At 40.5% G+C, this 23313-nt stretch overlaps 1 protein-coding gene across 2 annotated transcripts in view; it reads right to left on the reverse strand.

Moving 5' to 3' along the window:
- The window catches only part of ANAPC10 (anaphase promoting complex subunit 10), a 64601-nt gene that overhangs the window by 15629 nt on the left and 25659 nt on the right, over window positions 1-23313 (reverse strand). The window contains exon 5 of one of the 2 annotated variants that reach the window (XR_008307884.1): window positions 18061-18146. The exons of the other annotated variant lie outside the window; for it this stretch is intronic. The gene's annotated coding sequence lies outside the window, so the exon portion shown is untranslated. The remainder of the gene's footprint in view (window positions 1-18060; window positions 18147-23313) is intronic. 2 annotated transcript variants of the gene reach the window in all.

A 23313-nucleotide genomic window follows, 5' to 3' on the forward strand; every position in this document is an offset into this window, starting at 1 on the left:
TAAAAGGAAGAAGGCAGGTCTAATCTGCCCTTCTGTTGCAGCTCCGCTGCCCCCCGCTGCCCCAGAGCGGCGCTGATTGTATGAAGCAGCCGGACTCTCTGTTTGCAGGCTGCATTTGCTTAGGAACAGAAAGTTCCCTGTTCCCAGCCGGAAATGGCATTTAAGCATGTGCGGATGCCATCTTGAGTGGTCAGCAACACTGAGCAGAGAACGCTCTGGTAGTAAAGTTCAGCCCAAGAGATTATCTGGAGACACTAGGCTGAGTTAAAAAAACAAAAACAAAAATCTGTTAAGTAACAAAAACACCACATACTGCGAGAGAGTGTCATTGAATGACATATACAAACAGGCACTAGCCTTCAACAACAACTGAACGTTCTAACTGATTCTAAGTCAGACTTATTAGCATCTCATCATGCCTCTAGTAGCCAGAAGAGGATACTGCAGTGCTAAGAGAAATGCTTTAGAATTCTCACTTCTAAGAACAGAAGAACAGCCCTGCTGGATCAGGCCCAAGGCCTATCTAGTCCAGCATCCTGTTTCGCACAGTGGCCCATCAGATGCTGCTGGAAGCCACTGGCAGGAGTTGAGGGCATGCCCTCTCTCCTGCTGTTACTCCCCTGCAACTGGTACTCAGAGGCATCCTGCCTTTGAGGCTGGAGGTGGCCCACAGCCCTCCGACTAGTACCCATTGATAGACCTCTCCTCCATGAAGTTATCCAAACCCCTCTTAAAGTCATCCAGGTTGTTGGCTGTCACCACATCTTGTGGCAGAGAATTCCACAAGTGGATTATACCTTGTGTGAAAAAGTACTTCTGTTTGTTGGTCCTAGATTTCTTGGCAATCAATTTCATGGGATGACCCCTGGTTCTAGTGTTATGGGAGAGGGAGAAGAATTTCTCTCTGTCCACTTTCTCCACACCATGCATGATTTTATAGACCTTTATCATGTCTCCCTGCAGTTGTCTTTTTTCTAAACTAAAAAGCCCCAGGTGTTGTAGTCTTGCCTCATAAGAAAAGTGCTCTAGGCCCCTGATCATCTTGGTTGCCCTCTTCTGCACCTTTTCCAGTTCAACAATGTCCTTTTTTAGATGTGGTGACCAGAATTGTATGCAGTATTCCAAGTGTGGTCGCCTCATTACTCCTCCTCATTGCCCAAGCACTGATCAACTCCTCCCATCATCTTTCACTAGAAAATGATCTCTTGGCAATGGCTTTGTGAGTTCATCAGCTATCATCTTCTCATTTGGACAGTATTTTAACTCCACAAGACCCTTTTCTTGTACATCATGCACATAATGGTATTTTGTGTCAATATGCTTTGTTCTAGACTTTGTCTTCTCCATTTGTGAAAGCAAAATACAATTTTGTCCTCAAATGATTCAGTTGGTTTCAGTTCATCAGCTCCAAAGTCTTGCAACGATTTGTGTATCCATGCTATTTCCTGGCAAGCCTGAGTGGCTGATACATATTCCGCTTCCATAGAGGAAAGAGCAACAGCGTTTTGCTTTCGACTGTACCAACTAATCACTCTACTTCCATAAAAGAACAGCTATCCGCTTGTAGATTTACTATCTGTTCTATCTTCTGCTCAGTCTGCATCCACATAACCCTCTAGTCTAGGATTATTACTTGCTGGCAATTTAAGTTTTAGATTAACTGTACCTTTAGGGTACCTACCCAGTCTTTTAACCGCAATCCAGTCATTTTTGGTGGGTGTACTCACTTTCCTGCTTAAAGTTCCCACAGCTCCAGCAATGTCTGGTTTTGTTACTGTGGCAATATATAGAAGTTTCCCAACTGCTTTCCTATATTGAACTGTCTCTGGAAGAAGGTCATTGCTTGGGTCTTGCTTCAAGCAGTTAGCTTCCATTGGAGTGCTGACTTCCTTGGTATTTGTAAGATCCAGACATTCTAACAAGTCTTTTATATTTTGTTTCTGATTAAGAAGACAACCTCCATCCAGTGGTCCCTCTAATTTTTCTCATCTCTGTGCGGAATGAGTTTTGTTCTGGGTGGCAGTATCAAGGCAGTGTGTGTGCACATGCATTCAGAATGGGGCCTTCTGATTCAGCCTGAGCAGGATCTAAAACTAACTGCGTGGACATCAAAAAACCTGTGAGTGCATACATGTGCATGCCTTAGAAGGAACAGTGCCTCCATTTTGTTCTCTTTCTATTTGTATTCCGAGATAATACAAAATATTCCCCAGTTGTTTTACTTCTATTTCTTTATCCAAATGCTTTACAATCTCATCATTATCTCCTCTTTTTGACAACAGTCAAATCATCAACAACATATGTTAATATATAAGTCCATCTATTGATTCTAAAGCTTGAATATAGACAAGAGTCAGCTTTTCCTAGAATAAAACCCTTGTTTAACTAGCAATTGATTTAACTTTGTATTCCAGGCTCTTGCTGTTTGCTTTAAATCATAAATGCTCTTTTGGAGTTTACACACAAGTCCCTCCTTACCAGGTTCCTCAAATCCTGGTGGTTGCTCCATGTAAATGTCCTCCTTAATATCACCATGTAAAAATGCAGTTTTGACATCCAAATGGTCTACGTACATTTTCCTTGCTGCTGCAATACAGAGGAATATTCTTATAGAAGAGTGTTTTACTACTGGGGCAAAGGTTTCATCATAATTCTTACCATATTTCTGAGAATATCCTTTCGCTACTAGCCTTGCTTTATAGCGTTGGACATCTCCTGCATTGTGCTTCACTTTGAAAACCCATTTGCACAATATAGTCTTTCTTCCCATAGGCAGGTTTGTAAGTATCCAAATATTATTCTCATGGATCTCTTCTTCTGCAGCTTTTCTCCAATTGCAAGTTTGATTACCTGGCATTTTATCAATATTATTAATTATTATTATTTCTTGTTTACACAGTCAGACAGGTGTTATTGACTGGTTTGTTTTATCCAGACATCGAGTCCTTCCCAAGGACCTGGGATGCCAGAATTTTATTGTCAATTGCTATAGATATAGTCGCAGAATATAGGCTGTTCCCAGTAAAGCTGCTTTTTGTAATTGGCTGATGGTGATTTCTGTGACCCCTATGGTGTTGAGGTGCTCTTCAAGGTCTTTTGGGACTGCACCCAGGGCGCCAATTACCACTGGGATTATTTGGGTCTTTTTCTGCCACAGCCTTTCAATTTCAATTTGTAGATCTTTGTATTTGGTTTTTTCTATTTCTTTTTCTTCTATTCTGCTATCCCCTGGTATTGCAATGTCGATTATTTTGACTTGTTTTTCTTTCTTCTCGACTACAGTTATATCTGGTGTATTGTGTGGCAGATGTTTGTCTGTTTGTAGTCATTATTTATTATTATTATTTATTAGCAATAGCAATAGCACTTACATTTATATACCGCTTTATAGCCGGAGCTCTCTAAGCGGTTTACGATTTAGCATATTGCCCCCAACATTCTGGGTACTCATTTTACCGACCTCGGAAGGATGGAAGGCTGAGTCGACCTTGAGCCCCTTGGTCAGGATTGAACTTGCAACCTTCTGGTTACAGGGCAGCAGTTTTACCACTGCACCACCAGGGGCTGCAAAATTATTATTATTATTTCTTGTTTATACAGTCAGACAGGTGTTATTGACTGGTTTGTTTTATCCAGACATCGAGTCCTTCCCAAGGACCTGGGATGCCAAAATTTTATCATCAATACTGTTGGTTATTATAGATATCGTCGCAAAATATAGGCTGTTCTCCATTTTTCTGCTCGGTTCTTGACTTGTTCTTTCTTGTAGGTCTGCTTTCTTTCATTGGTGTTGAATAGTTTCTCGTTCTTGACCATCTTAAGTGCATCTTCTTCACTGTCCTTTATATATTCTTCAAGGCCTCTTTTCTCCTCCTCTACTGTTTGATGGACTTGCAGCATTCCTCTTCCACCTGAGCTGCGAGGGAGGTAGAGCCTATCTACATCACTGCGGGGGTGAAGAGCATGATTGATGGTCATGATTTTCCTGGTCTTACGATCTAGCGTCTCTAGCTCTGCCTGGGTCCAGTCTATTATTCCTGCAGTGTATCTGATTACAGGTATAGCCCGGGTGTTTATGGCTTGTATGGTGTTCCCGCCATTGAGTTTGGACTTGAGGATTTTTCTAACTCTCCTGATGTATTCACTTCCAATTTTTCTTTTCACTTCAGTGTGTGCCATGTTATCAGCCTGGAGAATGCCCAAGTATTTGTAACGTTCTTTCTCTTCCAGGTTCTTGATCTTGCTTCCATTGGGCAGTTCTATTCCTTCTGTTTTTGTTATTTTTCCTCTTTTCATTATTAATGCAGCACACTTGTCTAGTCCAAACTCCACTGCTATATCGCTACTGAATATACGGACAGTGTTTAGCAGTGATTCGATTTCTGACTGGAACTTTCCATACAACTTCAGATCGTCCATGTACAGCAGATGGTTGATTTTACTGGATGTTTTAGATGTTTGGTATCCGAGGCCTGTTTTGTTTAGTATTTGTGAAAGTGGGGTCATGGCGATTACAAACAATAGAGGGGATAGTGAGTCCCCTTGGAAAATGCCTCTTCTAATGCTAACCTGTCCAAGTGCCTCGCCATTGATTGTTAACTGTGTACTCCACATGCTCAATGCTTTTTTTTAAATAAATATCTGTATGTTTTTGCTGACACCAGTTGTTTCTAAACATTTTAGTATCTATGTGTGAGGCAATGAATCGAAGGCTTTCTTGTAGTCAATCCATGCAACACTTAGATTTGTTTTTCTTCTCTTGCAGTTTTCTAAAATCATTTTGTCAATCAGCAGCTGGTCTTTTGTGCCTCTGGTGTTCGGGCAATTTCCCTCTCTGTTCAACTGGAAGCTGTTTGTTAGTTAATAAGTGTTGCATCACTTCATCTGCTATTATTCCAGTTAATAATTTGAACATGGTTGGCAGGCAGGTTATCGGTCTATAATTACTTGGAACTGTACCTTTTGCTGGGTCTTTCATAATGAGATGAGTTTTCCCAGTTGTTAGCCATTGTTCAATATCACCGCCTTTCATAATGTGATTGAACTGTTTTGATAGTTGTTTATGAAGGCTTGTTAGGTGTTTAAGCCAAAAGCCATGCAGTTCATCGTCACCTGGCGCAGTCCAATTTTTAATTTTCTTTGCTCTTTCACTTATTAATTCTGGTGTTATTATTAGATCATGCATTTGTTGGTTACATTTTTGACCTCTTTCATCCAGCCTGCTTTTTTATTATAATCTATTGGATTGTCCCATAATTTCCGCCAGAATTGCACTGTTTCTTCTTTATTTGGTGTTTCTATGTTTCTTTCAGTTTCTCCTTCTATGCTTTGGTAGAAACATCTCTGATTCGACTGGAATTGGAGATTCTGCCTGTGTTGTGTAATTCTGGCTTCATATCTGCTAATCTTCTTTGACACTGCTGTTATTTGCTGCTTTATTATTTCCAGGACTTCTCTAATTTTCCTTGAATCTAGGTGGTATTTTTGGATCAGATACTGTTTGGTATTTTCATTCTTCAGCTTCTTGTCTTTCATATCTTTCAATTTACTAGCATCTGATCTAAGCCTGGAGATTTTATTTTCTAATCGAATCTTCCATTTAGGTGATGTACTACTTTCTTTTTTTACAGGTCCACTGATCTTATATCCGAGCTCTTGTGTTGTTATTGTTGCTGCACTGTACATTAGTTGGTTTGTTTCTTGCAAATTATTGGTTGTTGTTTCTGCAAGTGCAGCATTGACATCTTTTAATGCCTGAGCAAGTTGTTTTTTGGCAACTGTTTTTAGAGCTGGAAGTCGAACCCTGGTGGTTGTTTGGTTCATGTGCTCAGTTATTTTTTGCTTTAGTTCTTGTTGCTTTTCTGTTAAACGGCATTCGGGTTTTTGAGGTGAAGGCAAAGGGGCGGTTGCCTGGTTTTGATTTTGAAACAGTTCAGCAACAGTGGCATCCTCGATTTCCAACACCTCCTCCACCTGCGCCTGAGCAACTTCTTCAATTGGTGATAATTCTTCTTCCATATCTTGAGCCTGTGTTGCTCTTTGCAGTTCTCCCAGCTCAACTCCTGTGAATACTTTATTTCTTATTATGAATCTTCTCTGGTCTGCTAGCCTTTGTTCTGTTATTTCTGTGTATGGATGCTTCTCTTTCCAAATTTGGTACATTCTTTTTAAATAACCTCTTCTAGTTGGACTAGACTTGTAATAGCAGATCATTATTTCCTTCTTGGCATTTTTCGTATATTTTTTTCGGTTAAGCGACGTTTCTTCCAGTAACTTTGCTGTCTCCAACCCTGGTTGCTCAACTGAAGATCCTGAGTCCTGTTGCCCACTTGCCACCAGATGTCCAGGGACTATAGCATCTGGCGCGGTCCTTGTTGACCCGGGCGACGACCAATCCGGTATAGATTTATTAAAGTTACATCTCACCATATTGTTGATGGGAGAGGCACTCTTTGTCTGGCTCCTCTGGTGAGACCTGTCCAGTATGGTTGGACCTCTGGCATAGCTCTCACCTTCATCAGAGCACACAAGCCCCACAACCACGCCAAGGTAGTGCCTCACTGGGGGATTATTATTATTATTATTATTATTATTTCTTGTTTACACAGTCAGACAAGTGTTATTGACTGGTTTGTTTTATCCAGACATCGAGTCCTTCCCAAGGACCTGGGATGGCTGAATTTTATTGTCAATGTTGTTGCTGTTGTTATAGATATCGTCTCAGAATATAGGCTGTTCCCAGTAAAGCTGCTTTTTGTAATTGGCTGATGGTGATTTCTGTGGCCCCTATGGTGTTGAGGTGCTCTTCAAGGTCTTTTGGAACTGCACCCAGGGCGCCAATTACCACTGGGATTATTTTGGTCTTCTTCTGCCACAGCCTTTCAATTTCAATTTGTAGATCTTTGTATTTGGTGATTTTTTCTATTTCTTTTTCTTCTATTCTGCTATCACCTGGTATTGCTATGTCGATTATTTTGACTTGTTTTTCTTTTTTCTCGACTACACTTATATCTGGTGTATTGTGTGGCAGATGTTTGTCTGTTTGTAGTCGGAAGTCCCATAATATTTTTACATCTTCATTTTCGACCACTTTTTCAATTTTATGGTCCCACCCATTTTTGGCTACAGGTAGCTTGTATTTTCTGCAGATGTTCCAGTGTATCATCCCTGCTACCTTGTCATGCCTTTGTTTGTAGTCAGTCTGTGCGATCTTTTTACAACAGCTGATTAGGTGGTCCACTGTTTCATCTGCTTCTTGACAAAGGCGGCACTTGCTGTTTGTTGTGGATTTTTCGACTTTTGCTCTTATTGCATTTGTTCTTAGTGCCTGTTCTTGTGCAGCCAGTATTAAACCCTCTGTTTCTTTCTTCAAGTTGCCATTCTTAAGCCATTGCCAGGTCTTGGTGATGTCTGATTTTCCACTTATATTGTGCAAATATTGACCATGCAGTGGCTTATTTTTCCATTTTTCTGCTCAGTTCTTGACTTGTTCTTTCTTGTAGGCCTGCTTTCTTTCATTGGTGTTGAATAGTTTCACGTTATTGACCATTTGAAGTGCATCTTCTTCACTGTCCTTGATATTATTACATTTATATCCTCTCATGTATTGGCACATTTTCTTCTCTAGTAATATATGAGAGTATTTTTGCTGGAATACCTTTGCTGGTTCTTGCTAAGCCTTTATTTCAGACTCAGCCTTAATGTTTTCAATTTGCTCTGGATAGTTAGCACAATAATTATATCAACTTCTTTCTCTGATTTTTCTTGTTCAGGCTCCTTTCGCATCCAAATATCCAGTTTAATATCTGGTACTTCGTCAGCAGTTGGCTTTTCTTTTTCATCAATATACACCACATTATGCATTTTAGTTTCTGTGGCAAGATCAAGTATTCTATACCTTTTACATCCTGGTGCATAGCCAACTAATATCCCTTCCTCACACCAGCAGTTGAATTTGTTTATTTTGGATAGGCATATGCTTTCGACCCAAAAAACTCTAATATGCTCTATATTAGACTTCCTTCCATGCGACAATTCAAATGGTATTGTATTTATAACTTTAGCAGTCAGTCTTTGTAAATACGTAGCAGTCATAATTGACTCTCCCCAAAGCTTACTGTGTAATCCTGCATCCAACAGCATGCATCTGGCCATTTCTATTAAAGACCAATTCTTTCTTCCTGCAACACCATTTTGTTCTTATACGGCATTGTCATTTGATGTTCAATACCCTCCTTTTTCAGATATTCAGGTATCTCATTTCCTGTATATTCTCCTCAATTGTCTGACCTCAGAATTTGAGGCTTCTTTCCAGACTTATTGCAAACGCTTGCAACATACACTTTCCATTTTTTAAAGTGCTTGGTTCTTTTCACTGATCAAATGTGTATCTTGATTGAATAAACACCTATGAAAGTTAACAAATACTTGTTTCCCCTGATGAACTGATCCGCATGGGCGCAGAAATATCATTGTATATTAGCTCAAGAAGTTGCTGTGTCTCTCTTTCTCTTTCTCTGCATTGAGCAAAGGTGGATTTAGTTCCCTTCACCCTTACACAGCATGTACACTTGGACTCTACATTACAGTGACTTATATTTAGGCCTCTGGCTAGATCCTCCTTCTCCAGCTGAAGTATTGCATTGGAATCTCTTTGTCCCATTCTTCTATGCCATAAATTCAAGTATTTTTATGTGAACATTGCTTTGCAATTTTGCCCTCTTCATTCATACAATCCACTTCAAATAAGCCACTCTCTTGCCAAAGTCCCTTTCATAAGTAGCTCAACTTTATCAGTGATAAAACAGTGTTTTCTTTTGAATTTCACTTCATTACTGTTCTCTGTAGCATATTTAACCAACAACAGACTGGACTTAAGTCTGGGCACAAACAATGCATCCTCAATAACCAGTTTCACTGTTTCTCCTTTTTGAAGTTTGCAGTGTTGCCTTGCAGAATCTCTGCCTTCTGCAAACATCTAGATCCCATCTGCTAGAAAAATGGGAACCTTATAATTTGTGTCCAACTTAGTAAACCTTTCTCTTTCCTTAATCAAATTGCTAATTGCACCTGAATCAATACAAATTTCAGCATTACATTTTGTAGAACTAGCTCTTAAATTCTTCTCTGTATATTTTATATTTGTCAGACTTATTCTCTCCTTGCTTACATGCATTTTTCTTTGTATGCCAAAGTGACTCACTTCTCTTGAAATGTGGTTTCACCTCCTTTTTAGTTGCAAATTCTTTGTTCTGAGGACATTGAGCCTTCATATTTCTGGGAATCCCACATACAACACTCTTTTGTTCTTTTGATAAGTTTTTAAAGCATTTTCTTCACTTAACTTTAGTTGGTACGCAATGCCTCTGATCAAAAAAGTCTTCCAAGCAGTTTATTACAAACTACAAACTCAAATAATCTTTGGCTTCCAATACATTTACAATAAGCTCAAAATGCTCAGAAAGACTGTTCAATAACAATCCAACTCGAACTGTATCAGGCAAAATTATTCCCTGTGCTTGCAGCTGTCATGAAGCCGCCATCTCATTTACATGCTTAGACTGTTCCTCTCTTCTTTTACTTTCTTATTACACATCTTTATAACTTGATGCACCTTGGAGACAGCTGGCATTCTTTCATAAAATTTCTTACGAGTCTCCCACATGTCCTTTGCATGCTGTTTATTTCTTACAGGTACCAATATAAAGTCACTCACCAAAAGACAAATTATCCTGGTGGATTTATCATCTTCACGGGCCCAAGCATGTCTTTCTTCTCCTTCTCTGGCAGGGTGCTCTGTGTGACCCTGCTGATTCCATGGCTTTTTAAGAGCCTCTCTATTTTGAAAGATCACATCTCAAAATCTGGACCTTTTAACTTCTCAGTTCTCTGTCCTGTCTCCATCTTTGAGTCAATTTTTTTTTCTTATTCATACTAATTACCTTCTTCACCATATTCAGAACACTAGGCCCATAACCCTGTTGAGGGGTATGAGGAGAAACATTTAAATCCTCACACAGCAGAGTATGTTCTGGTGGTAAAGTTGTTTAGCCCATTATATTGTCTGGAGACAATAGGGTCAGTTCAAAAAAATTAAAGATTTATTAAGGAACTAAAATATCACATACTAAGAGAGACATCACATACACAAACAGGTACTAGCCTTCAACAACTGAATGGTTCACAACTGTACGGTTCTGACTCTAACTAACCAAGACAGACCTATTAAAATCTTATTGTGCCTTTAGTGGCCAGAAGAGGTTACTGTGGTGCTAAGAGCAATGCTTTAGAATTCTCAGTTCTAACAAAAAAATGGATCCTCATGTTGTAGGTTGCAATTGAAGATTGATGGAGGAAAGGCCTAAAAGGGCTATTCATCACGAAAACTCCATGGAACCTTTACGTTCAGAGGAACTCCAGGCCAACAGCAGAGAAGGGCTTCTGCTTTATGTCTGGCTTGTGGCCCTCCTGGAAGCTTTTTAGTTGGCCACTGTGAAGCAGGCTGCTCGACTAGATGGACTGCTGGTCTGATCCAGCAAGCTTCTCTTTGTTCTTATGTAGGTTCTGGATCTGAAAAGTCTGACGATCACTACTCTAGGAAACATAGTGACACAACCCGATTCACTGAATCTCTTTTTACTGCTTGTTAGAACTAACAGGTAGCATACCAGGACTTGCTCTATTTACTTTGCACAGGTTAAGCATTAAACAGCAACACATGCTGTAATTGTGGTTACATCAATGGAGGCCACTTGGCACACTAACCCAGGTATCTTGAGAACTGGGATGCCTTTATGATAACAGTTTTTAAACTTAAGGTGTTTTGTTGTGCTCTAGTAAGAACACAAGCTGCCAAAGGCACACATCCAAATGCTGAGCAGGGAAAATTAGTTATTTCCTAGCAGTAGATTCTTCACCGTTTCCCCATAAATAGGCTTGCAAGACTGGTGGAAAATCATTTCATTGCAGTTCCAATCTCTGCTAATTCCATTTGTCCTTGTTTTTAATGGGAAAAGCCTATGATAGCATAAAAAGAAAGTTCATAATTTACTTTCAAAAATTGTTTGTTGTGTCTAGACAGATTTCCTCAATAAGAATAAAATAAAAAAGCAAAATAATAATAATGAACTAAGCAATGGAGTTGCTTAGCAATGGAATTGCAAAAACCCCCAAAGTATTTTTGCATCTGTACAATTGAGCAGAAGTATATTAAGGCTACTGTAGATGAGAAGATCAAGAACACCACAATACACCAGTACCTTACATTGTTTATAGTCAGTGCATGTGTGCACATGTTCATATGTTTTTTAATGTCCACTCAGTTAATTTTAGATCCTGCTCAAGTTGAATCAGAAAGGCTCCATTCTGAATGCACATGAGCACACACTGCTTTGATACTGCCACCCAGAACAAAACTCATTCTGCACACAGATGAGAAAAATTAGAGAAAACACTGTTTATAGTGTTTGCAAAGTACATGCTTCCATGGACACTACCAGAGAATCAACTGAAGAGGCCACTACTTTTCCTACTTGATATAAAAGAGGCAAATATCAAACAAGCCACATCCTACAATGCTTAGTAGACACGCTGCCAGCATCTACCAGCTGTGGAATCTGAATACATGACTTCCTCTCAGTTCACTTATATAAATAAAGTGGAACCATATGCAATCAGATTAACTTGGGGGGGGGGATTCTTCCCCTCGCCTTGATCCTTGAGACTAAAGGGTTTGCCGGGGGAGGGGCATGCTTCATGATGGTTTTCCAGTTGCAGACTTTGCCTCTTCTAAAAAAACCGAATCGCAAAGATATGTTCAGTTTATTTGTATGGAATAAGGAAGGGATTGCAATCAGAAATACCACATTAAAGTGTTATAAGCAATGAAGTAACAAGTATGCCCCTTCCCTCTGAAACTTTCAGCTTAAGTACCCCACAGAGATGTTTAGTGTATACACTAAAGCGTTGATAATGAGACAAACTATTACAGTTTCTGGCTTACATCCAGACTGTTATGATTACTCTCACTGAAATAAAACAAGTAAACTAGTTCCACTAATTTCAATAGCACTACTTATAAGTAACTTAATTTGGATGTAAGTAAGTTATTAATAAAATAAATAAACTAAAATGGCTCCCTTTCCCCAAAGGGCTCACAATCTTAAAAAGAAACATAAGACAGACACCAGCAACAGCCACTGGAGGGGACAAGTAATGTGTAGATTGGTAACTTGTTGAACAACAGGAAACAGAGGGTAGGGATCAATGGAGAGTTTTCACAATGGAGGGAAGTAAGAAGTGGGGTCTCCCAGGGATCTGTACTGGGACCACTGCTTTTTAATTTATTCATAAACGATCTAGAAGTTGGAGTAAGCAGCAAGGTGGCCAAATTTGTAGATGATACCAAACTCTTTAGGGTAGTGAAATCAAAATCAAATTGTGAGGAGCTCCAAAAGGATCTCTCCAAACTGGGTGAGTGGGTGACAAAATGGCAAATGCATTTCAATGTTGGCAAGTGTAAAGTGATGCACATTGGGACGAAAACCCCCAACTTCAAGTAGACGTTGATGGGATCTGAACTGTCGGTAACTAACCAGGAGTCTTAGGGTTGTGGTGGACAGCTCCTTGAAAGTATCGATTCAATGTTTGGCAGCTGTGGAAAAAGGCCAATTCCATGCTAGAGAGCATTAGGATGGAGAATGAAAATAAGATTGCTAATATTATAATGCCCTTATACAAAACTATGGTGCGGCCACACTTGGAGTACTGTGGTCACCACATCTGGTCACCACATCTAGAACTGGACATTGTAGAACTGGAAAAGGTACAGAAGAGGGCAACCAAGATGATCAGGGGCCTAGAGCACCTTCTTTATGAAGCAAGGCTACAACTCCTGGGGCTTTTGAGTTTAGAAAAAGGACCACTGTGAGGAGACATGATAGAGGTCTATAAGATCATGCATGGTGTGGAGAAAGTTGATAGAGAGAAATTTCTCTCTCATGAGCATTACGCTAGAACTAGGGGTCATCCCATGAAACTGATTGCCAATAAATTTAGGACTAACTTTTTCACACAACACATATGGAATTCTCTGCCGCAAAATGTGGTGACAGCCAACAACCTGAATGGCTTTAAGAGGAGTTTGGATAACTTCATGGAGGAGAGGTCAATCAACGGCTATTAGTCTGAGGGCTACAGGCTGCCTCTAGCCTCAGAGGCAGGATGCCTCTGAATATCAATTGCAGGGGAGTAACAGGAGAGAGGGCATGCCCTCAACTCCTTTCTGTAGGCTTCCAGTGGCATCTGGTGGGCCACTGTGTGAAACAGGGTACTGGACTAGATGGGCCTTGGGCCTGATCCAGCAGGGCTGTTCTTATGGTCTGTTGGAGATGGATAGGGCCAATTGCTCCCCCACCCACTGCTGAATAAAGAGAATCAACACCTTTAAAACGTGCCTCTTTGCTCGGTTATCAGGATACCTGAGTACCCAACAAGCCAAGTACCTTCAGCGGTTCATGTGCCCCTGGTTAGGAACCACTGCATTACAGATTTGTAAGCATTACAAGATAATTAATGCAAAATGCTTAGAGTGAAGTGTCTCACATTAATACAATACTACTATTAGTTGTTGTTGTTGTTGTTGTTATTACTGTTTGCTCTCAACTTCTATGTTTATCAAAATCTAAAAATGATAGTACTGTATCAAAAACATTCCTTAGAGGCTGCACCATTACATTGGTAGGTCATGGAGTCACATGAGAACATTCGCCTTGTTCGCTCTCAAAGTTTCAGTTTCATGTTTGGTCATCCACAGCTGACTGAGAGGATAGTGTTCTCTCAGTAAAGACAGATTATTTTGTTTCTAGTGACCTACAACTAGCAGCTAAGCTAGAACCAGGGCACTTATTTCAAAATTTGAAAGTATATTGTAACTTTTGCTTTACAATGCTTGCATATTCTGTGTTCTTGACTATCTGCTACCCATTTTTTCTATTTAAGGGTAGCTGGAGAGGTGAGTTGCAAACTGCATATAATATTGTCTGTGCTCTGCTATTCAACTATCAAAATCTCTAAGGAAATGCTGAAAAGTACAAAAAACAAACAAAACCCAAAACAAAACCCACCAAGAGTAGCAAAAACAACCCACAAAACAACCCAAACATCAATGAGGCATTTTAAAAATGAAGTTTGCTGTATAATCCCTTGGAAACAATGAGCACATTCCACATGTGGTCAGATGGACTATGGCTGATCTAAACATTGTCCGAGTCACCATTCTAATGCCAGAACCAAGTATTAGTTACAGCACAGGGTGCAATTGTTTTGTTTTAAATGTATCATCTGGCCAAGGTACATTTTGTCTCCAAGACAAAATCCACGTTTAACATCTTCAACGGTTGTACATCAATATTTAAATTTATCATTTCCCCTGCTACCACACACACATACATGCACACACTCCTTCAGTTTTTCTCCTTTCAAGACAGAAAAAACAAATACAGGATAGAAGAGCATCTGGCTTCCCCCCCCCTCCCCCTTTTCTTGACGCAACACTTATTTACTTTATCCAAACCCTTCACCTCTATTGGTTTCATGCCTCTTTTTTTGATGTAGTAATGATCATCTGCGAAATACATCGAGTGAGCCTACCAAAGCAAACTTGACAATATTCACTACAACCTTTAAAGAACAAGGGCCAAAAAAAATCCCCCTCTCAGTACAGTCTCCAATATTCCAAGGAGAACTTTGAAGGAAAACATTGTGTGTGAACAGCAGATATTGATGTTCACACAAGCACACTGCATACAACTCAGCAGGCGGTATTTCTGTTTTTATTGGATTAAGCCCTGGCACAATGGAGTTTCAGTGCCATAACTGCTTATTTCACTGTGTGCCAGCCTTGAAAACAACAGGTAAAAAGAAAATAAAGCCAAGCACAAAAAGAGAGAGAGAGAGAAAGCTGCACACCATCTATTTTTTTTTAAAAGAGAGTCACAAAATAGAATGTCCTTAATTCTTCATTTCAAACTATATAATTTATAACCATGACACGAATAGGGAAGAAACACAAAGGAGAAAATACAGAAACATAACGTTCCCAAGGTTCAGTTTACAAGGACCTCACACAAAGTTTTTTTCCCCTTTTTGCTTGCAACTCTTGCTAGAAACAGTATTATTTGCTAAAAATGCGAAAGCTGCCAAAAGCTATGGTCCATCTAAAGCAAACATGTTTAAGATGGAAATGGAGAGCCAATGCAGAAGAAAGGCCGAATAGAGTATACAACATTTCTCTGAGACGGCAGAAAGAAGTTGCCCTACAGGGCTACATTTGCTCGTTCAGCTTTGGAACTGTAAACAGATTGTGTTTGCAGATTTAGAATTTGAATTATATAAAAATACCTAAGACAATAACAAAAGTAATCCAATTGCCAAGTCTCTAATTAAACTGTTTCCCCTCCCCCTGCCCTGTCTAGTTATTGGGAATTCAACGCTAGTCTTGGTTCACATGCTAGAACAATGGGAAAATTTTCCGAATGGTTGAACGCTAACCCTGACAAGTGTGGAGAGCCAACTACAATACATTATATGGTAGCATAACCTGCCACCCACGAAGCTGAGAGAACAGCTTTCAAACACATGCACTGAGCTGTAAAACCACAAAATCCCTTATTACACATTGTCTCTCTTACTTTAGGTGAAACATACCATCATTTCCCCCTCATTACAAATCTAAGGGATTTTTTTTTTTAAGCCACCATCTGTAAGCTAGTCAACTAAACTATCATTTTCGATATCAGGTGCAATTTTGATCGTTACTTCTGAAAAGAAGAAAAACAATCGCTTCCATGTGGCACAGAATGAATCCAAGCATATTGTGTCTGAGTTTCTCAGAACCTATTTTTATTTATTTGTCTATTTTTTTACAGCTATATTTAATTTATTTTAAAATAGTTGTGCATCGCTTTTCTTTTCCAAACCAAAGCAGTTTGCTCTTTCCATGTGACATTTCACATGATTTAAATGGACAAAAATCACATACTGGAGGATGCCAGAAGGAACTCCTTTCTTGGAGGAAGAAATATGTTACATTTATTACCTGCCGGGTTTAAAACACTGATGAAGTTGATTTGCAATTACTTTGCACTAGTACACAATGCTGATAGATTCACAGGAATATGTTCTTGAATATCCAGATGTACTGTCTGAAGATTGGCTCACTAATGCAAAAACCAGCATCACTACAGAATGACAGACATACTCCACCCTCATTACAACACAGTGTAGTCACCAGCCAAAATTCTTGTCTTTTCATCAGAAATATCATATATTACAATAAGGGCAAAGAAGAAGATAAATAGAAGAAAGCAACTTGAGACATGCGTATATTAGCTAACTCATCAACTGTTTGGAAAGAACAGCTCTGAATGGAAAAAGTAAGCTTTTTTTTAAAATAAACTTTTAAACATACACATGCTTATCAAAACAGCTACACTCATTCAAGCATTTGGTATGTGAGCATTCAGTAAATGATCTCCTAACCCTCTCTGCTAACTGAATCATAGCATTCCAGGGTACTTAGAGGATACTCCAATTTCTTATGGAATTTTTTCACTTGCAATTTTCTTGGCAGGGAAAATTTTGTTTGCAAGTGTTCCTATTATATACTGACAGGGTCAATTAGTCTAGCGACCTATTGGTCATTCTGCCCAATAGCTCAACGGATTGTTTGACTGAGCACATTCAGCACCCACAACAAAGTGCAGTTCCCCTGGTAGATAAGAGACCACTGACTATCCTCAAAGATGTTGCTAATAATTCTGATCACGAACACCAGTTATACACTAGCCTCTGAAACTATTTGGTTGGAGCTTGATATCTGTAAAGCTTTGGAGAAGATCAAGAACACAATCTGTCAGAAATCTCTTGTGCAAGCCCCGAATAAGTCAATGGGAGTTGCACAAGGGTAGCTTGCACAGGGCAGCTTCATGGTAGATTATACCTATTGACTGCAATTCAATCATTATTTGAACCAGCTCAGCCCCATGAACCTTAATGGGCTTCAAATGTCTTAAAGTACAAGCATAGATGGTTTTTAGATCACACCTAATGCGCTGACAGAAAATCATTACGGTATACATATAGTGTTGTATAGTATCCCAAGAGTGGTAAAATGTCTGCATTGTTATGTTCCAAGCTAAAATGACCAATGGAACCATTTAGTGCTGAAACCAAGCAGAAACACTTCCAAAGGCCAAAATAAACAAACTAACATCCTAATTGCTATAACAAGCTAAATACTAGAGGGTGCTGGGGGGGAGGCACTTGGGAAGTTTCAAGCAGCTGTTTCTTGACTTGGTGAAGCTTACAGTGATATAGCTGGTCAAACTCTGTTGTGGGTAAAAAATCTGAATAGATATAAGACTACTGAGGAACTGAGGGTGGATCTGCACGAGACAGTTCATGTAGAAGAGACACTCCTCAGTGTACATCATAAAATCTTTCAGCATTGTGAATTTATATCAAGCCATATCAAACATAAAGGAAGGGAAATGTCAAGGTGGTGGTCTCTGTTCCTAAGACAACACTGGAACACACCAAGTCAGACAATTTCCATGATTATGGATGGACCATGCTATTACAATGACTGACTGACATGACAGGCAGTGATCCGTTGATTGAATCAGAGTTGCCTCGAGGCAGGAACATTCAGAGTAGTTGCCCTGCAGGCTTGATGGGCAGGGCAACACACGGAAGGAGATGGAGGAAACATTTTTTGTTTCTCCTCTCTCCCCGCAAAAGCTATGCTCACTGCCAGAAATATGTCTGCGAGGGCTGTGCAGCCCTCATGGATGTAATTTTGGCAGCAGGGAAGGAGAGAAGTAAAACATTGTTTTCTCATCTCCCTCCCCTTGTGCTGGCCCTGCCAAACAAACCTGGATGGCAACTGCTCTGAAGCTCCCTGCCTCGAGGCAACTCTAGATGGTTACTGGATCACTGCCCATCACGTCAGGCACTGAGTGAGGTCCAGTTAAAGGGAAGAGCACAGTTACAGATGTGTACCTTCAACTGAGGCCTTGACAACTCTCCAGGTATGTTGAAGAGCTCTTCAAACACTCCAGTTGCAGTAATCCCTATTGGCTAATACACTATAATTGGCAGAAAACAAAATGAATTGCTTTAAGTTAGTACTGACACAAACAGATAATCACAGAAAAGCATGGTGGTTTTGTTTCATATCTTTGCATCTTTTTCCTTGCCTTACTACAAGTCTTTTCTGAAAGCATGCTTACCTTGCAGCTCTACAGTATGCCTGAGCAGAGGATGTTACAGAGTTGTAAGTCAAGTGCATAAGGGGCTCAGGAATAATGGTGACAGGGACTCCAGCCACTTTATCAGGTTTTTCCCCTTCTCAATCTTTATAAATTGCTTCTTCACTAAATGCAGTCTTCTATAAGACTGTTCCACATGTCTGTGAATGGGTCTGCCTGTCCTCCTCCTCCTGAACTGCTTTGTTGGTAAGGACTGGAGAGACACCATTGGAATGTGCAACTAAAATGCATCAGAAAGTGCAAATGGGGAGACACCACAGAAATCTGGGTGGACTTTGGGGAAATTTTCACTAAGAATAGAGCTCCCCAAATGCCCTTATACTCTGACTTACGGAGGCATTGGTATCCAGGGACACAATCTCTTATTTCAGTGAGGAAAGTGTGGCAGACATGGGGATAAGAAATTTTAGTCAGAGAGACTTAAATATCTTCATTCAGAAAGATCCAAAGGCCCACTTTTGGATACACTGAAAGTTCTGCTGTAAAGAGCACTTATTGTTCTTTTCTGCAGCTCACAGTAACCACAGCAGCAATGTTGTCAACACAGGAATAACAGCCACCAGCTTACACTTGGGGGAGTGTGGAGAAGCAAAAGGATCTCTGTCTTTGGAATGCACACCCAGTATATATGCTAGGCTTGTGCATTAGATATAGCCAATGTCAAATATCGGAACGAAATCTATGATATCAGATATAACCAGAAACCATTGCAATCTGATATAAGGAAGCCTATATCACATTGGAATTATCTGATCAGATATCGCAAAAAATATTGGAGCCACTATCAAAGTTTCGGAACACAGAATGGCAGCAGTTGGCGGAAATACAAAATGAGTCCACATCTGAAGGGGTTCTTTTTCGTGATCACAGCTAGAAAAAATGACTGCCATCTTCTGCTTATTTAGCTTACCAATGTCAAAATCAATTGGTAGATTCATGGAGGTTACATCACTTCCCTTGTGATTCTCAGATGTGACTTCTGTGATTCCCGGATGTGAGTACAATTTCCAGATTACTTAAAAATATTAATTAAAAATCAAATGACGGCTGGATAAACTTGAAACTAAATACAAAAAGTCCTGCCATCCTCCACTATCTGTGTGCCAACTTTAAGAGCAACCCCCATCAATTTTTCAAATTTTCCTATAGGCTTCTATGGGGATTTTTTACTGATATTTTAATTGGATTTCTGATCCAAAATCCAATAACAATACTGATGATATTTTTAAGAGCCAAAAGACCCAACACCGATAACTATCATATCAGATTTGATTTATTTTTGCCTGTGCAGAGGTCTAATATATGCCCATTTAATTGCTCATAACAATAGTCATTCAGTGCCTACATTCAGTGAGGTGGCCAGACATATAGGTCCTCCTGAGAAACAATCACATATGATCCAAAACACTGGAGGAACGGGAGATCCCCCTCTGCCCTCCTGCCTTTGAAATACAGGCAGCCGTGACACCAATCTACACCTCAGGTGTATTTGCACATCTACCAACTAACATACCTCAAACTAAGAAAAAGGTCAATTATTACCCAATAGGTCTGGAAGCAAAGAATCAATAAAGAATGTATGTATGTAGAGGTTAGGAACGAACAGCATTGGTTCTGCTTAGAAACGTAACTGAATGGCAGCGCAGGACTTTGGAAGGACATATCCAGGCTTTAGAGCAAACAAATAAACCCCAGAATTATCTAATCATTGATAATTATGTAAGGACTCACTTGTCTCTAGCCTAGGTTCATAGCTATGTGAATGTTCAGCAAGTAGGCAGTATTAACATTTCACAGCATTTTATTATTCACAGATTCTAATGAAACGAGATGACATGCTACATATTTATACATGGAAAAGCCTCCAGTGGGATCCATCATTACGCAGCAATAGTTGTCCACAGTTCAGAGATGCCACTAGTGACTCAACTGCTTCCAGCAGCAAGTCAAAATTGTCCCAGGGCAAGGGGTAGGAGGAAGCAACATGTCCTCCTGGCTACCACAATACCCTACACCATGGAGAAAACCACCATGGTGCTATTTCCAGCTTCAGAAAGATCAGCTGTATTCTTCCGCTTCTCCTGAGCTCTTTCCACAGGGCAAAAAAATACATCCCTTGAGGGAACAGCAGTGTGCTAACGTTGCGTCCCCCAGTTATTGGACTTCAACTCCCATAATCCCCAACCAAAGGCCACTGCGGCTGGGGGTTATGGAAGCTGAAGTCCAATAACATCTGGGGACCCAACATTTAGAATCCCTGTGCTAGATCACAGATACCTCTCCTCATCCTTTAAGGATGAGAGAAGCAGTTCAAATATAATGATGTCACAACACCTTCCCCCAACCTGCAGGACTCAGGCAGAAACCCTACGGCTGTTTATCTCAAAGCCTTTTTAAGGGGCTGCAGCACCCATTCTGAGCTCGGGAAAGAGCACCACTTTGTAACTGATGCAGCCTTCCTCAGTTTCTAAAAGGCCAGTGGAATAAACTGCAAGAAGCACATTGATGTTTTGTTTTGTTTTTTCCCAAAGGGATGGAGGGAGGCAGTAGATGGATGAGTGCAAAGAACGGTGAGAGTGAAGAAGAACCAGAAGAGTTTTAATTCATTTACAAGACTGTCATAAATACATGAGTATTGGAAATAATTTAATAAAATACTTTTTGCCTTGCTATCCATAACTAAGAAAACATCTAATTCATTTTTTAAAACCCACAATGCCCTCTACCACAAAATAAATCCCCAGTTTTGAGATTGATAACAAGCTACAGTCTCATTAGTTTGAAGTCTAAAAAGCATCTGTTTGCCTGAGAAGCTTTTTCCAAAGCCAATTACAATCTTCTGCTAGTGAGTCTTATAAACTAAAGAAAAATTTAACGGGCAATCCATAAATATAAATATTTTCCCTACATGCATGTGTGTGGTTATATTTACAAAGATCTGGTCAAAATACAAGATGCAAAAAGATTTTTTTCTATAAATTGAGAAGCTTGCCAAAATTTTAAAAATTATAATAAACCATACAAACTCAGGTTAATAAAATAAACATTTACGTTTTTAAAAGGCCAAGAAGAAATACAAAATACAGAAGAACCCCATTATCTGTGGGGGTTTCGTTCCATGGGGATGGGGGGTTCGGATAGTGAAACTGTGGATAATGGGCCATCAGGGCAATGGAAATAGGGTGGGGGGGGTTAGGTTCCCTAGCCAGCAAAAATGTGCAAAAAAGGGGAAGAAAGTGGGGAAAATGGGGGGAGGGGTGCCCGAACATGCTGTCTGTCTGTGGCCAGCTGTCCAATAATGCCCCCCAAATGCTGCAATTTCTTTTTTTCCGTGGAAATTGCTTTAAAAAACAAAACAGAGCCAGAAAATGCCTCCCTTACTCAAAATGGTAGGCAGAAATGACCTCTGAGGTCATTTCTGCTCAAATGACCCCCCTCAAATTTCACCCACAGCCCACAGATATGCAAGTCTTAACCTTTTTGCTGAATTTTTCCACATGTACTGAAGCCGGGCACCAATTACCTGACCACGGATACACGAAACTGCAGGTGTTGAGTCCATGGATAATGGAGTTCTCCTGTACAGCACAATGCTACAGAAGCTGGTCAAATGCACTCGTCTTCTCTCCTGGCTTTAGGACCAGGGGTCCCCAGATATTGCTGAACTACAACTCCCATCATACTCATCCTGTGGCTGAGGATGATGGGAGTTGTAATCCAACAAAATCTAGAGGAAACTCCTGCTTTAATAGAATGTTGTTCCTTGAAGCCAAGAGGGAAAGAGCAACACATGCCTTGAGCTATATCAGTTTAGAGTAGCAGCAGCAGCTGGGGGTCTGGGGAGAGAGGCCTCTGAAGAACGTCTCCCAGGATGCCCCTTGTTGCCACTGCCTTTCAGGGGAGCAGAGTCAGGAGCTGCAGCAGCTGGACATCAGTCAGAATGAGGAAGTCCACCCCCAAAAAGATGGGCTGCCAGTCATAATCAAGGTAGCTTATATACAGGATGGGCGAGGCTGGTTCCCTGTGTCCACTGTTGCAGACCCAGTGAGTGTTGGCAACAGGCCTTTATCCACTGCTGCCCCCTCAGTGTCACCAAACGCAATTGACTCTGAGAGCATTAAGTCTTAGGGATGGTAGCCGTTGATACCATCTGCTCACAAGAGCAGTGGCAGCAGGAATACCTGTATCAATACCAGTATACACCAAATCAAGCCCATGCATCCTTACACTTGTGTGCATCTTTGCTCTGAAGCCAGAATGGTGGAGGCTTGCATAGCCTACTGGTTGGTGGAAGATGAGATGTGGGTGGAGGGGGGGGAGGTATGAGAGGGGAAGGAGGAAAGAGCAACTTCCATACCTGTCATTTAGTTTGCTGTTTTGTGAGCAAAGCCAAGGGAGCAGATCCAAGGGTCCTGACAATAAAGGTGGTGCCAACGCGGTAGGCAAGGATGCTGCCCAACTTTCACCATGTTCCAAAGGGCTAAAGCCCTTTGCATGCCAACAGCTAGTAAGGAGAAGCACCAGGGTTCCAAGGCAGTCAAGTAAAAGGGTTAGCAAGCCCACACTGACAAAAAGCCCACAGGAGGCACACCCAAGGGCAATGATTTCAGTTCAGAATTGGCACATAGCAGTCCAGTGCTGTGAAGGTTATGAAGCTTAAGAAGCTTAAGAAGGGAAGGGGCTTGAGTGCAGAAGCAAGCACCCAGCCAGGCAAGCCTTCAGAGCAAGGCAGGGCAGACTGCGCCACCACAATCCTATGTAAGCAGTCACATACACTTTTGTAAAAGGCAAGACTATATGTTCAGGGGTCTGCTAGCAGGGACTGCAAAGGCAGGAAGATTCAAGCGCAGAAGAGATCAGTTAGGGAAATGCACAGATGGGGATGGATTGCCCAGACAAAAGGGCACTAGTGTGCCAACTGTAATTAACGGTCTTACAGCTTGCCTTGGCTGCATTTTGGGGTGTGGTTATTCCAATTCTCAGG

Source organism: Hemicordylus capensis, chromosome 5 (genome assembly GCF_027244095.1).
Source record: "Hemicordylus capensis ecotype Gifberg chromosome 5, rHemCap1.1.pri, whole genome shotgun sequence".
NCBI classification, from domain to species: domain Eukaryota; kingdom Metazoa; phylum Chordata; class Lepidosauria; order Squamata; family Cordylidae; genus Hemicordylus; species Hemicordylus capensis.